The 16,845-nt window shown below is 30.5% G+C and overlaps 1 protein-coding gene across 2 annotated transcripts in view; it reads right to left on the bottom strand.

Moving 5' to 3' along the window:
- Nucleotides 1–4,170, bottom strand: part of LOC145242270 (uncharacterized) — a 51,176-nt gene extending 47,006 nt beyond the window's left edge. Inside the window, exon 1 of one of the 2 annotated variants that reach the window (XM_080105284.1) lies at nt 4,097–4,170. The gene's annotated coding sequence lies outside the window, so the exon portion shown is untranslated. The remainder of the gene's footprint in view (nt 1–4,096) is intronic. The other variant, XM_080105282.1, reaches the window with a different exon arrangement.
- Between the last annotated feature and the right edge of the window lie 12,675 nt (nt 4,171–16,845).

The following is a 16,845-nucleotide window of genomic DNA, read 5'->3' as shown; positions in this document are numbered from 1 at the left end:
GTTTGAAATGATGTTAATTAATCCACTACAAAAATTAAATAAACTTGTTTGAAATGATGTTAATTACTCCACTACAAAAATTAAATAAACTTATTTTAAATGATGGTAATTAATCCACTACAAAAATTAAATAAACTTGTTTGAAATGATGTTAATTAATCCACAACAAAAATTAAATAAACTTGTTTGAAATGATGTTAATTAATCCACAACAAAAATTAAATAAACTTGTTTGAAATGATGTTAATTAATCCACAACAAAAATTAAATAAACTTGTTTGAAATGATGTTAATTAATCCACAACAAAAATTAAATAAACTTGTTTGAAATGATGTTAATTAATCCACTACAAAAATTAAATAAACTTGTTTGAAATGATGTTAATTAATCCACAACAAAAATTAAATAAACTTGTTTGAAATGATGTTAATTAATCCACTACAAAAATTAAATAAACTTGTTTGAAATTATGTAAATTAATCCACTACAAAAATTAAATAAACTTGTTTGAAATTATGTTAATTAATCCACTACAAAAATTAAATAAACTTGTTTGAAATGATGTTAATTAATCCACAACAAAAATTAAATAAACTTGTTTGAAATGATGTAAATTAATCCGCAACAAAAATTAAATGAACTTGTTTGAAATGATGTTAATTAATGCACTACAAAAATTAAATAAACTTGTTTGAAATTATGTTAATTAATCCACTACAAAAATTAAATAAACTTGTTTGAAATGATGTTAATTAATCCACTACAAAAATTAAATAAACTTGTTTGAAATGATGTTAATTAATCCACTACAAAAATTAAATAAACTTGTTTGAAATGATGTTAATTACTCCACTACAAAAATTAAATAAACTTATTTTAAATGATGTTAATTAATCCACTACAAAAATTAAATAAACGTGTTTGAAATGATGTTAATTAATCCACTACAAAAATTAAATAAACTTGTTTGAAATGATGTTAATTAATCCACAACAAAAATTAAATAAACTTATTTGAAATGATGTTAATTAATCCACTACAAAAATTAAATAAACTTATTTTAAATGATGTTAATTAATCCACTACAAAAATTAAATAAACTTATTTGAAATGATGTTAATTAATCCACTACAAAAATTAAAGAAACTTGTTTGAAATGATGTTAATTAATCCACTACAAAAATTAAATAAACTTGTTTGAAATGATGTTAATTAATCCACTACAAAAATTAAATAAACTTATTTTAAATGATGTTAATTAATCCACTACAAAAATTAAATAAACTTATTTGAAATGATGTTAATTAATCCACTACAAAAATTAAAGAAACTTGTTTGAAATGATGTTAATTAATCCACTACAAAAATTAAAGAAACTTGTTTGAAATGATGTTAATTAATCCACTACAAAAATTAAAGAAACTTGTTTGAAATGATGGTAATTAATCCACTACAAAAATTAAATAAACGTGTTTGAAATGATTTTAATTAATCCACTACAAAACTTAAATAAACTTATTTTAAATGATGTTAATTAATCCACTACAAAAATTAAATAAACTTATTTTAAATGATGTTAATTAATCCACTACAAAAATTAAATAAACTTATTTTAAATGATGTTAATTAATCCACTACAAAAATTAAATAAACTTGTTTGAAATGATGTTAATTAATCCACTACAAAAATTAAATAAACTTATTTTAAATGATGTTAATTAATCCACTACAAAAATAAAAATAAACTTATTTTAAATGATGTTAATTAATCCACTACAAAAATTAAATAAACTTGTTTGAAATGATGTTAATTAATCCACTACAAAAATTAAATAAACTTGTTTGAAATGATGTTAATTAATCCACTACAAAAATTAAATAAACTTATTTTAAATGATGTTAATTAATCCACTACAAAAATTAAATAAACTTGTTTGAAATGATGTTAATTAATCCACTACAAAAATTAAATAAACTTATTTGAAATGATGTTAATTAATCCACTACAAAAATTAAATAAACTTGTTTGAAATGATGTTAATTAATCCACTACAAAAATTAAATAAACTTGTTTGAAATGATGTTAATTAATCCACTACAAAAATTAAATAAACTTGTTTGAAATGATGTTAATTAATCCACTACAAAAATTAAATAAACTTGTTTGAAATGATGTTAATTAATCCACTACAAAAATTAAATAAACTTGTTTGAAATGATGTTAATTAATCCACTACAAAAATTAAATAAACTTATTTGAAATGATGTTAATTAATCCACTACAAAAATTAAATAAACTTGTTTGAAATGATGTTAATTAATCCACTACAAAAATTAAATAAACTTATTTGAAATGATGTTAATTAATCCACTACAAAAATTAAATAAACTTGTTTGAAATGATGTTAATTACTCCACTACAAAAATTAAATAAACTTATTTGAAATGATGTTAATTAATCCACTACAAAAATTAAATAAACTTATTTTAAATGATGCTAACTAATCAACTACAACAATTAAATAAACTTATTTTAAATGATGGTAATTAATCCACTACAAAAATTAAATAAACTTTTTTGAAATGATGTTAATTAATCAACTACAAAAATTAAATAAACTTGTTTGAAATGATGTTAATTAATCCACTACAAAAATTAAATAAACTTGTTTTAAATTATGTTAATTAATCCACTACAAAAATTAAATAAACTTTTTTGAAATGATGTTAATTAATCAACTACAAAAATTAAATAAACTTATTTTAAATGATGTTAATTAATCCACTACAAAAATTAAATAAACTTGTTAAATTAACGAAAATAACGAAAGGAGATTTGAAGTATTTAAACTGCCATTTTTTTTTTTAAATATTTTCATTAAAAAAAATTACATTGACGGTTTAAATACTTCAAAATGTACTTCAAAAAAGTTTTCTATTTTCGTTGTTTGTATAAGTTAATTATTATGCGTCCCAAATTATACCTTGCAAAATTAAACTACAAAATAGTAACAAAAAAAAAAAAATTAAATTAAACTTTAATCATAGCCAGAAATTGACGGTTTAAATACTTTAAAATCTCCTGCAAAAACTTCCATGATGCTGACTGATTACCTAAAATAAAGAAAAACAAATTTCTTATTTTTAATTTTTTTTATTTTCGTTTTAAAAAGAAATTAAATGACGGTTCAAATACTTCAAAATCTCCTTAAAAAAGTTTCGTTTTTTTTCGTTAATTAACAAGTTTATTTACATTGTAACAGTTTGCTTTTGATTTGTATACGTTAATTAATAAGTTCATTTTGTTACTTAACATTGTTATATTTTATATTGATTAACCGCTGACTTTTTTTCCCCCTTTTCGTAAACAGTTTCAGCAATTTCCGGACTCGGCTAACCTTCGGGACAAGATCAAAGTGTAGTATCTGTTCTTCAGATGCTGCTGCACTTCTATTTCTTGTTCTCTTTCGGTGGAGGAGAAATCCTTCACGACTGAGACAATTTTTATTTTTGTACCTTTTCTCCACGTTAAAAAACGACCCTGGTGTCTAACTCTGTCCCGTGGGGAGGCATAGTAAATAGGTACAGTTATCGTGTAATCATTTTTTTTTTTTTTTTTTTTAACATTCTTTCATTGTTCTACTGATTATAAAGATTATTTCAGTGTCCCAAATTATATCTTGCAAAATATGCTTATTTTTGCTATGTTTATGCTGGTTACCTCCCTTAGATTTTATGATCCATTGACATAAGCGCCTATTTTGTTCGTTAACTTTATTTAATCAAGTGGTTACTTCCAATTCGTTCGATATAATTTTCTAAACAAAATAACACATGATTTGACGGTGTAAATACTGATGTGACCCTTCTAGAGTTGTCGAACTTACTTTCGAGTTTGCCGGGCTTAACTGCAAGACTGGCCAATTTCTAAAATAAACTCGATATTTTTTCTCTCATGAAAACAACCAAACCGTTATCAACTTGACTAATGGAATTCGCAGAATACAATGTTAAACTACGAACCTAGGAGAAGGAAAGCTTCAAACTAATCCTTTCCTTTAACTTGGTTCGAGTAATTAATTAAGGAATACTTACTCGTTTTAGAAACTCTTGTTGTACACGGTGTTATTAAGTCGATAGATTACTCTACTCAACTCTCCCATTTTATAAGACAACAAATTGTCTACACGGTGTATCGTGACTTTTTGTCCCTTTTATAACACGAAATTTTAAACGTTCTTGTAATGTTTGCCGTTGAGATTAAAATTGATTATTTATTATTTTTTTTTTACAAGGTGATCACCACTTATCAAGGCCCGGAAGCCACTCAGGGATAAGAGTTATTGCAAGTACAGTACGTTAGTGTGGGGATTTAATAAAGTGTCTACTTAAGGGGGCGGTTTATCAGGAATTTGTTTACGTTGGACTTTAAGACATCCAGGTTGTAGTCAGGTGGGAAGCAAGCAGACGGAACAGAGTTCCACAGGCGTGCAGTTCTAAGAAAGGACCTTTGTTTTGATTTAGGCACAGATAAAGAGTGGGGGAAATTTTTGAAAGTGGATTAAGCTAGACGGGTATTTTTCATAAAAGATTGGCGACAGAGGATCCTCAGGATCAGAGATTGGAGTTCATAACGAGCACCTGCCATGGAAATAACGATAAAACAAAGATAGGCTTGCAAGGTCTCTTCTGTGGGAGAGAGGTTGCAGGGAAGAGAAAAGGACATCCCCCACTAAGCTATGAAGTCTATTTTGTACTCTGTCAAGGCAGGATAGGCTGTTTTTAGCAGCAGCCCCCCCCCCCAGATATGGCAGCAGTATTCCATCTTTGGGCGTACTTGGCTTTTATATAGATAGAGAATTGCACCAGTAGTGAGATATCTTCTGGAGCAATAGAAGGATCCCACCATCTTTCCAGCGACCTTGGCAACTTGATGTGCATGTTCCATTTCCAGCGCCCTTGGCAACTTGATGTATATGTTCCATTTCAAATCAGGAGTAAAGACGAGAGCCATCCATTTCAATTGATGCCAGATGGGGATCAGAGCGTTGATGATGTAAAGATAGGAGTTTGGTTTTAGATGCATTAAAGGTAACCAGCGACATCTTCCCCCACTGAACCACGTCCTCGAGATCAGAGGAGAGAGAATCATTTACAGCCTTTGATGTGTTGCCGTAGATGGTCGTGTCATCAGCATAGAGATGGCAACGAATGATTTAAGTATGTGTTTAGGGAGATCATTGATGCAGATCAGGAAGAGAGTTGGCCCCAGGGACTCCAGCACTGCAGGCGTCTGATTTTTGTCCATCGACCACTACTCTTATGAGCCTATCAGAGAGAAATGATTTGATGATAGAGAAAATATTTCCAGTTATACCGTAACTGGAAATCTTGTGAAGTAAGCCTTTATGCCATACCTTGTCGAAGGCCTTTGATATGTCAAGAGCAATTGCCCTAGAGATTCACTAATCCTATGAGATATAACCATTAGCCCATCTGCGGTAGATCTTGCAGAACGGAAACCATATTGTGTGTCACTAAGAAGGTTATTTCTGCTGAGGTGGTTGACTATTTCTCTATTTAATATGGATTCCAGCAACTTACTCATGACACACAGGAGATTTATTGGTCTGTACTGAGAGGGAGATGACTTATCACCTGAATTCTTAAATACAGGGCATACTGATGAGGTTTTCCAGGGTGTTGGAAAGCACTTCTCTTTAAGGCAACGCTTTAAGAGTTTCGTAAGTATGGGAGCAAGTTCTGGTTGAAGCATTTTTAACATTATAATTGGGATGCCGGCAGGGCCAGTAGCTTTACTGGAATCAAGGTTCTTGATTAGCTTGGCGACCTCATGCACAGATATTTGTATGTTACCTAGCGTGTTCTGTGTTATAGGAGGAAATATGGGAAGTTGATGGGGGTGCCTTTAAACAAAAAATTGATTAACAAAGGACAAAATGAAAAAAGGATTAAAAAAAGATACAGAACCCCAGTAAAATAAGCGTCCCCCCTCCCCCCCAAAAAAAACCCTAAAATATTTATTTAAGTATTTTTTGGCTCATGTTTCAAAATAATTTCGTCAAATGTTGACAAACTTTAAACAGTGATTGGAGTTATCTCCCCCTGGTGCCCCCTTTTCCTAAGCGAAAAAAATAAAAAAAGATGGCCGCTATCTGATCAATCTCATCAAAATTTGATTTGATTTGTGAAAAAAAAAAAACTTGATCAAATTACGTAAAAATTTTTTGCATGAAAACTTTGTTCCATAACAAGTACATACAATATATTTTTTGTTCAATATTTTTTTAATGTCTTAATTAAACTTTACAAGTACAAAAAAATCACGGTAACATAAGTGCATAAGCATCAAAACTGACTTTGTTTTGTTTTCCTTTTGTTTTTTTTTGTTGTTGTTAAATCCAGCTTAAAAAATTGAGAAAATCTCAAAGTTCAAGTCAAATTGAATTTTTTATTTTTTACGTTTGAATAAAAAATAATTACTAAAACAAAAACAGTCGTGTTCTCGTAAAGTAGGGTTTATTATCATTATTTTTCAAGAAAATAAAAGGTGCTCGTAAAGGTTCTTGTTTGTTTTTGTTTATCGTCAAAAATGATCACCTGGACTTGCATCAATTTTCCTTTTAATAATTACCTATAACTATAATCTCTGGCAAAAAAAAAGAAAGAAAAAAAATCCATCCCCCCCTCCGTCTCCTCCAAAAACTCTTGCCAAACAAAACTTATCCATCCAAAAAGACAAAAAAAAAGAACAAAAAAAAAACACGGCTCCAAAAAAATATCCATCCAAAAATGAAAAAAAAAACATGGCAAAAAAAATATCCATCCAAAAATGAAAAAAAAAACATGGCAAAAAAAATATCCATTCAAAAAAGAAAAGAAAAAACGCAGCAAAAAAAAAAAAAAAAAAACATCTATCCACAAAACACGGCAAAAAAAGTATCCATTTCCCCCCCCCCAAAAAAAAAACACGGCCAAAAAAAATTTAAAAAATATATATCTATAAAAAAATATAACAAAATAATCCGAAAAGCGCAAAGTTCAATCCAAAAAAAAAAATTTTTTTAAAAAGGCCACACACTGAAAACACCTTTTGGGCTTTTATTTGTTTAAAGAATTATTGAAAACACTGCTAAAAATCTGTATAAACTATTTTGAGGATATGTTTTATTTTTATGATGTTTTAAATTTTGTTATTTTAATTTCAATAATTTAATTTGTTATTTTGACTACAGTAGTTTTATTTTTATACTTTTATAAACATATTTATTAAATAAATTTTTAAAATATTATAATTTCATAAACATATATTTCTTAAAATTTCAAATAAAAAACTTTTAAAAAATTGTTGCTAAAAGTGCAAATAAAGACTAATTGTGTTTGAAGGCTATATCAATGCCGTTCGTAGGAAACACTGTGGACACGAGTTAATATATAAAAGAATAATGACTATATTAGTAAAATTTTTAAATTATATTTATTTGCCAATACGTGTACAAGATGGTAAGTGTTGATGTCCCTAATTTTCGAGAGTATTATCTTTTCTTTGGGTGGGGGGATAAAAAAGAAAACGTGTACAATTGTTTGGTGGGGCACTCATATGTCTGTTTTATTTATTCATTTATTTGTTATTTCCGGAAGTCAGTGTCACAGACTGGCTGTCAAATCAATGTCTAGGATACAAGTTGTGAAGAATATTAAGTAATATTGTTGAGAATTATTGTAGTCTCTTTTTATATACATATGAATAATTAATTTTTTGCGGATTACGTTTCAAATGTGTATCTGGAATGTTAATGGTTGCAGTAGAGTGTTTGGTAATATCCTATTTGAGTAAAGAGGATGATCTAAGGGAAATCACTTGTTACGGGTCAGGATATAAATATCCTAACTTGCTACAAAAGAAAATAATGAAACGAATGGAAAGACGGAAACAAAACTCAATTGCTGGATAAAATAAACGTGTTATTTATTTTCTGTCGAAAATAAAGGGTTTAGGTGAAACAAGTGATCATTCAGTCGTTGACGACTATGCGTGTGGAGAAGACAGGAATAAAGTAGAGAAACGAGAAATTGCAGTCCTGCATGTAGAAAAGGAAAGAGAGAGAGAGAGTGTGTGTGTGTGTGTGTTGGCCACAGCAAAGCCGCTCGTACATGATAGCAGTCGTCCACGTGGAAAAGTCTTCAAGCCAAGAGCTGTGGACGTGAACTTGCCTGGTTGACGAACCCAGGCAAAAAGGGAAGAAAAAAAGGAAGTTGAATGGTTGTTGTTGATCTTTATACCGGGGTCAGTTTTTTGACTGTGCATGTCTAGATTTCCTTTCAGGGGAAGTGAAGTTTCCCATGCGTACATGTGTGTACATTAGCGTGTGTGTGTATGCACATGAATGTGAGTGTATATACGTGAACGTGAATATATGTATGTATATGTGCGTATGGGCGTGCATACATGTGGGTGTGTACATGTGAGGAAAAACATGTTCGAAAACACTCCAAGTGTGTTTGGATTAGCTATTTTATTATTTTTTTTTATGTATTTATCTTCTAAAAAAAGGATTTGATCAACATATGTGACTTTTAGAATATAACATGCTTATTGCATGACATGTATATGAACATTTTTTCTGTAGTGTTTTTTGAAAATTTATTTTAGGTTGAACTCCGAATGTATACCAAAATATTGACGTTAGTAAAGTTTGACACCCCTTTATTTACAAAGTCATTTGGTGGAAGTAACGTCACACAATTTGACCAAAACTGTATATCATGTATCTTTTTTTATTATTTTTTTGTAAATGCAAATATAAAAATAGAAGTTTTATTCAAACAGTCTTTATTTGAACTTTTTTAACAAACTTATAACTTTGATATGTTGTAGGGGACTAGGATATATAAATACCCCAATCCCGTTACAAAAGAATAATGAAACGAATGGGAATTGAAGGAAACAAAGACTCAATTAATGGAGAAGATAAATGTCGTTTATTTGCTGTTGAAAGAAATGAACATTTTACTTATAACATGTGCGCGCGTATGTAACCAATGTTCGTTGCAGGACTGGTGTTGTAGCCAGAATAGGAAATGTGTTTTCATCTCAAGTTCGGGTCATTATTGTTTGTTCGCGCGTGGGAATTGAAGTGAGTGTTGTAGTGGAAATGAGAATCCAGCGTGTAGGTAAGGAAGAGGATATTAGAGTTGTCATCAGTTAGTAGTCAGCGACGCGAAGGTGTTCTTAGTGGCCAGTAGTAGATGTAGAGAGAAAGAGTGAGAATGTATACCTACAGTCATTAGCTCGTGCCCCATACGTAGTAGGAAGTGGGTGTGAGGTGCGCGTGCGCCGAAGCGGCGGCGGCTTGTTCCGCCCAACCTCTCTCGTTGAGAGTTGGTTCTTAAGAGGATTAGAAACAGCTAATTGCCTTGTTTTATACTCGCTTCCAGAGTGTATCTTGCGCATGTGTATTTCCCTAGAAAGCGGAAGTGACGTCGTCCATGTGCGTGTTCGAGTGTGTGTATATATACGTGAATGTGAGTGTATGTACGTGTGTGGACGTGGGCGCGTTTGTTTGTGTGCGCGTATGTATATGACAGCTTGAAATATGAATGTGTGTTTTGTGTGAGACTTGAAAAAGGCTTGTACAATGTTTCTGAACTTCCATTTTTTTAAATATGTTTATGAACTATTTTTTCCAATAGTAAAATAAAATGAGTTTTATTTTTCATTTATACATATAAGTCCGTATTAACAAAATCGATATAATTTTTCAGTATAGTTATGTATGAATGCACGTCTCTGAGAAAAAAAAAGTTAGTTTTGACCCTGCCCCTCTCTCCCTCCAACCACCTGACGTCATTTTCAGATACGCCTGTAGAAGTTTTTACGTGCTTCCATACTTTTTGAATTTTGCCGCCATGTTTTATTTGGCATTAGTAAACAAACTTCGTTGCTACATCTTGCACAATTTTGGATAATTATTTCCTTTTATTAGCAAAAGTTAAGTACATTTATTTTATTAATTCATTATCTTAAGACTTTATCTTAATTTAATTGGAAATAATACTAGAAAACTTATATTCATCTTGTCAGAAAAATTTAAACACGTTCTTTTTCATAATGCATTTTTTTTACGTGAAATGTAGTTTTTCAGATTTGTGATAAGACTTTCTAGGTATTTTTTTAATTTCATACAATTTTTTTCTTTGAGAGATTTTCAAACATAATCAAAAAGTAGTCAAAAGTTTTAAAAATATTATGATCAGCCGGCGTTTAAAACCATGCCTCCTACTGAGTCAACCTTTTACGTAATAAATAAATGATGAAATCAAATGAAGATAAGGATATGCATAAAAAAATTAGGAAAGGATAAATGCCAAGGAGGCGTGGAGGTCCGAGGTCGGTTCTACTCCAAGGCGTCTTTAACTCTGCCATTTTACGTTGTTACTGGGAGGAGTGGTGGAGGGTGCTGGTCCTTGGATATATTATATATATATATATATATATATATATATATATATTGACCATGCTTTAGGGCAGAGGTTGGTCTTTGGTGCACGCCACTTCATTCGAGAGAGTTCTAAGGGGTGCCGATGTTGTCCGTGTTTTGTGGTGTTCCCTGTCTGCCAGTGGAGCTAATATTGCGTCTATTGATGTTACGTGATATTTAGGTTGGTAATAGTACCTCAGTGAGTATTTTATCTGTAACCAGTTAATTGCCGACGTAAATGCACCTTTCCATGTCCAGGCGTGGTGTTAGGTATGGTACGGATGGGGCCTCTTCGAAATGCGGGGGTTGTTGGTTCGTTTCGGAGCTAGTCCAACATCTCAGCAGAGAGTCAATGCGTCATATTTCTTCTACAAATTGTTAACTGACTCCCAAAATCTTTATACCAGCCCCATCTCGGACCATCCAGCCCAACTACAGTCGGAATTAAATTTTCGACAGATAACAGTTTGCAAATAAATGAATAATTATACAAATTACTTATATTAAAAGATTTCAATAATAAAATATTAAGACGTCATATCCGACAGAATCGAGGCCAATTACATCCCTGGATTAAATGAAAAATTCTGTTAAAAATTTCGATGCTATGTTAGTATTGTTAGTTAGAATTTAACATTCAACATTCAGAATAATGACACATTGTTTTCTAGGACTTTTATCCATTGTGCCGCCAATCTATAATACAAATTATCAATCCTTATCTCAAGGATCCCAAAATAGAAGATAGAAAAGTTCTTAGTTTATTTTTTTAATCACAGAGAATTCATTCATCTTTCTATTAACTTTGTATTTCTTGCAAACAATCTTTCGCTTACTTCAAGCATTTCAAAGTCTCAGTTAGGAAATTTGTCTTGTATTGTAAAGTATCTTTTTCTGCATTAGTTTATAAATGTACTTATCTGAGCTTTTTTAAAAAGTGAAATATAATTTGATTTATATTTTTATTAAAGTGATTTCATTATAAAGCCATCGATCTAAAAATAAGAAAAACTCCCTCCAAAATATTTTATAGTTTAATATAAATACGTGTACATTTCGATTTTTATAAAAGAAAATCAAAAATTGCTTTGGCAAAACAAATAGTAAAGTCAAACGAACCACGTGAAAGAATTGGTAGAAAATATTTACATCCATGTAAAGGAATTGGTAGAAAATATTTACATCCACGTAAAGGAATTGGTAGAAAATATTTACATCCACGTAAAGGAATTGGTAGAAAATATTTACATCCATGTAAAGGAATTGGTTGAAAATATTTACATCCATGTAAAGGAATTGGTAGAAAATATTTACATCCACATAAAGTCTTCATTTTTTTCAAGAACATGTTAAATCTGGATATGATAGTCATCATCGCGACCTCCTCTGACAGGCTTGTTAAATATTGGCAGACAACCCCGGGAAGAAAAAAAATCGATCGGTTGCACATACAAATGGATTCAATGTGAAGAATTTGGGATTTTCCACGATTGTCTACAGGAATACGTAATTTGACTCAGAAATATGTAATAGAATATCAGTGAAAGGTTGAAACAAGACAAAGGAAGTATTAAACATTCTAGTAGGAAAATAATGTTTTTATAAATAAATCGTCACAAAGAAAAATCAGTTAGTTGTTCAGAGATAGGCTGTGTCACCATTTCTTCACCGCTTGACATCCAACATAACCGTGTTCCTTTCATAAACGTCAAAGCACAGAGTAATAATTTATAATCAAAAGCTGATTTGTCAGTGTGAAATAAAAGCAATATATTTTTTGTAGATCAACTGTGTTGTGATTTTTACTTCACTGTCAGTGTGTATATACATTTGTGTACATGACAAAGGTAGATGTTAACATTTATATAGAATGGACAAATGCATTTTTAACAACCGGCCACAGTGAATACATATCAGGTTGTTCCACACTTTAATTCTGATATCATGTCAGTGAAAGCAGACAAGGTTGTTCGTTGTTATAATAGGTTCATTTCTAAATTTTATTATCTATACAGAAAAGAAAATTAAAAAATATATTTCACAGCAAAAAGAAAAAAAACGAATGTGCTGAAGATAGTGTTCTCATAAATTGTAATATATATGAACATAATCCATTAATCGATTCCATAATCCACATTGGTATCAGTTTGACAAATAATAAATTCATTTTAATTTATGCCTCACTATTGTGTGAACAGGTCCATGATTCAATGTGTGTAAGGAAAGCTTTTATTTAGATTCAAAGAAAAACAGAAAACTTGTTCAGGAATACTCAAAGCAAGTCACAACTCACTCAAAAGTAATTATTTATTTAACGCCTAACGGAGGCAAAATTAGGAATAAGCTCATTTATTCTTCATAGTATTTTTATTATTCAGATAGCTGCTTTCATCTTGAGAATTATCTCCACGTTTGGACCAATGTAGTCGTTAACTTTCTTTACATGTATCTTGGTGAACTCGGGAATCTTTCTGTTGAACTCGGGAATCTGCACAAAATTTTGAATAGGACTCTTTATTTAATTCACTAGAGTAGCATGCTCTCATTCCATCAGCCACCGCTGGGTAGAAGTCCTGTTGCATAGTATTCCAGGCAATACTGGAATTATTGCTGATAGTACACACACACATACACACACAAACACACACACATATTGAGCTGGGTGCACACATGCAAATATTGTTGACAAGTTTTCAAAACAAGAAATGTCACCAGAAATCATAACATTGGAAAGAATGTACAAAAGCTTTGGAATTCAACATTCTTTAGCTGACCAAGTTTTTGAAAATGTAAACAACCACTAGGAATGTGGCTTTGATTTGACAATCATGAAAAAATGAATGTGGGTTAAACAGACAGAGAGGGAAAAAGACAGCAGAGGTAGCTGACCTGGGTGTCATCAGTCATTAACAAGTCACCTGCCATTTCACGTCTCTCTCTCACCCCAGTCCATCCATCCCTCCATAGCATACTGTGAAAGTATTGTGGAGAGAATAAATTATCACTTTTTTTTACATAATCAAAATTGACAGTGTTTGTTATATATATTCGCCGTGCATTCTGGTACACGATTTATGAAGTAAATAGACGACACTGTAAAAACAATAGAAGTACTGCATAACATAACAGTCCTAAGTAATTTGCAATTATATGTGGAGTACCATATACACTGGGGATCAAACATGGCACTTTTATATATTGGGACAAGATTTTGTAGTCGATAAATGGAGTTTTATGATAAAAAACAATGGTTTTAACTGACTTTTTGTTAATTCTAATAAGTTACAATAGTAGCTTTCAAATTATGTAGTGGAAATTGCCTGAATATTACTGAATTATTAAACAAGCAAAACAATTTTAATCATGTTAGCAGGTAAAAAATTGCCGCCATCTTGTTTAAATCAAACCGGAAAATTACCTCCCTACTGAACTCTCCTTTGTCTTATGATCGTTTTCATCAAATTCTATTTTTTATTTTCTTTGATAAATAATTTTCTACCTTATCGATTTTCGTAATTTTTTGATATAATCACCTTAAAAATATGAGAAATACGTAGATAATACTGTTTTCATATGAAATTCAGTTTTATGATTTCTGAAATAGTGCAGAAGCACCTCGAACGTTCACATTCAAGAGGGGCCCTTAGAACTGAATTTTACCAAGTATGTTATCTGTTATGCTATGGGTCGATATTACCCCATGGATTAAATAAAGGGTTCCATTCAAAATTCCGTGCAGGTGTATTTAAAATATACACCTGAAAATAGTCGGAGGTTCCATCTTTTACAACCTTGCCAAAAATGACACTTAAGATGAAAACAGATATTCAAATAATCCAAATAATACGAATTATCAATCCTCATCTTAGAAATTTAAAAACCTTATAACATTTGATATGTCGGTTGATTTATAGAGATCGAGAAACTTGTGAAAAACATTTTATAATTTACTTCTCTGTAATTAGTCATTTAACCATATCTTAGTTGTTTTTACTGTAGTTTTTGTTTTGCCTATGGAAGTATAACTAATAAAAATCCAGTGTTAATTGAATTGTGTAATAATGTAGTCACATGCAGAGAAAACATTTTCTCTCTTATATTTGGCTACATTTTCATTTGCAATAGTGTCAAAATTGATAGAGCTATGAAGACAGGAATGGTACAAAGAAAAGTAGTGACTTTTTGTGTTCCAGAATTTATTTTTCAACATAGTCACCACCATTCTCTATGCACTTTTGCCAGCCTATTTTTATGTCTCGGTTGTAACTCACATCTCTATTGCTACTCTGAAATTGATAAACCTACCAACTAACTATGCTGACATCGACTGCAAAGATTCAACAGGCACCGATGAATGTTGATCAGTTCAATTTTTTCTCCATAGAATTTAATGACACATTATCATTATTTATAACAGAGAAATGAAACTTTCAGGTCATGAATGCATAAAATCAGTTATCATAACAATGCAATCCCTGATCTGTTCGGTAGTCATGAAAAAATAGGAGGCATTACCTTTGGAAATTCCCCCGTATTTCTCAGGTATTGAATAAAAGTATTTGTGAAATAGTTATAAATAAAGAATTTGCAATTAATTTTTGTTATGGCCGTTGATTGATCTGGCAGGTTTCCAGAACCAGAAATTATCTGGTCCGATGATCTATCGAGGTTAGTCTTATAACTGATAGTAGTATCATTGACAAAGTTCCATGTAATTATTGGGACATTTATTATATTAAATAAACAGAGGATGCTGAAGAAATTCGCATTTCTGCATTTTAGAATTTTTTTGTTTTCATTTTTGTAAGTGTTCGATTTGGGACAATCACAAAATTTATTGACATTTTGTGAAGAATTTACAGTATAACTCCGGGATACAGTGGCCCTAGGATACATTTTTTTACGGTTATAATGTGGAATATAGTTTTTCCAGTCCCTAATTGCGGTATTTTCTCCACCTTACAGTGTTATTTATAATGTTATTTGATTATATACATGTGTATTATATACTGTACTGTATTTTGTTACTAATTTTTAATGCCGTATCCAGGGTTTCTACTGTACCTCGAAATAAATGTAAATGCCTTGATTATGTACTCAGAGTTTCCCGGTATTAAATGTAATGTTAAATTTCTTTTAAAAAAAAATCAAGTAAAAAACAGAAAGAAACTGAGACCTGTGCATGGGAGTATTGTTTTTTCTAAACAGTTCACTTCCTGTAAGTAAAAAAAGTAATACAAATTGAGATCGAAACCAAAACCTAAAGACAGTTAGTGAAGTATGATAACCATTAGGCCAGCTTGCCACAATCTCTAAAAAGTGTTTTCAAACATACTTATTCTTAACATAAGGAAGCTGTCATGTGAATAATTCGTGCATGCACAGTCGTGAATCAGTTGACAAACAGATAAAAATCCTCAAGTACAAATTTTTCAATTTTGACTCCTTAGCAACTCTTTTTTCTGAATGAAAACAAATTAAAATCTTTCCACGTGTCTGAATACCCTATATACCAAATTTCATGTCTGTAGATCAAAATTTGTTGAGAGTTGTCTTCACACACACACATATTCTCACTTTCATAGATCTATATATATTGGAAATAATTTACTTATGAAAACTGCTTGCCTAAATAAATAACATATTTTCCCACAAGAAATCGTTTTAAATTATTTAGAAATGGTTATTACTTTGGAAAAATAATCAGAAAAATTTCACATTTTCCCAAACCTAAAAAACAATACATGTTCGAGTTTTGAGTAATTTCATTCATTTAAAAAATGTTATTTCTTAAAGAAACTTTTCGTCTTGCAAACACAATCACTGATTTTCAAACGTCATTTATTTTAGTTAATTTTCCTAAAGTATTCATCAACAAAAAAAACCGCAGATATTCAAATAATGACCAATTTAATTCATTGCAGGTTTTTATGCTGATAAAAAAACTGTTTGTTTTCCAAAGAATTCACACTTTTTCACGTAATGACAACTTCCATATATTTCAGAATATTTTAAATCGATGATCTTAATTCATTTCTAAATTTAAAAAATATCACAAGCTAACTCTTACTTTAATTCGAAACTGAATTTAAAAGTAGGTGTTCTTTAAAAAAAAGTCATTCAATTCAATAATCCGATAATTGATGTTTTCTGTGTTACGGTAATGTATTTGCTTTGATTTGCTGACAGCTCTCATAAAGGTTCAATAAATTTTATTATCATACCCCCCCCCCCGTGTCCTAAAGTGAACTCTTCCTAAAAATGTAACCAAAAAAATTAAAGAATAAAATGCAGGAAAGCAAAAGATTCTTATTTGGCTTAAAATACTATATTATTATTATT

Source organism: Euprymna scolopes, chromosome 21 (genome assembly GCF_053919585.1).
Source record: "Euprymna scolopes isolate OS-2025 chromosome 21, ASM5391958v1, whole genome shotgun sequence".
NCBI classification, from domain to species: domain Eukaryota; kingdom Metazoa; phylum Mollusca; class Cephalopoda; order Sepiida; family Sepiolidae; genus Euprymna; species Euprymna scolopes.
Note: the sequence above shows the minus strand (reverse complement) of the source record. Positions and strands in the feature narration are given on the sequence as shown.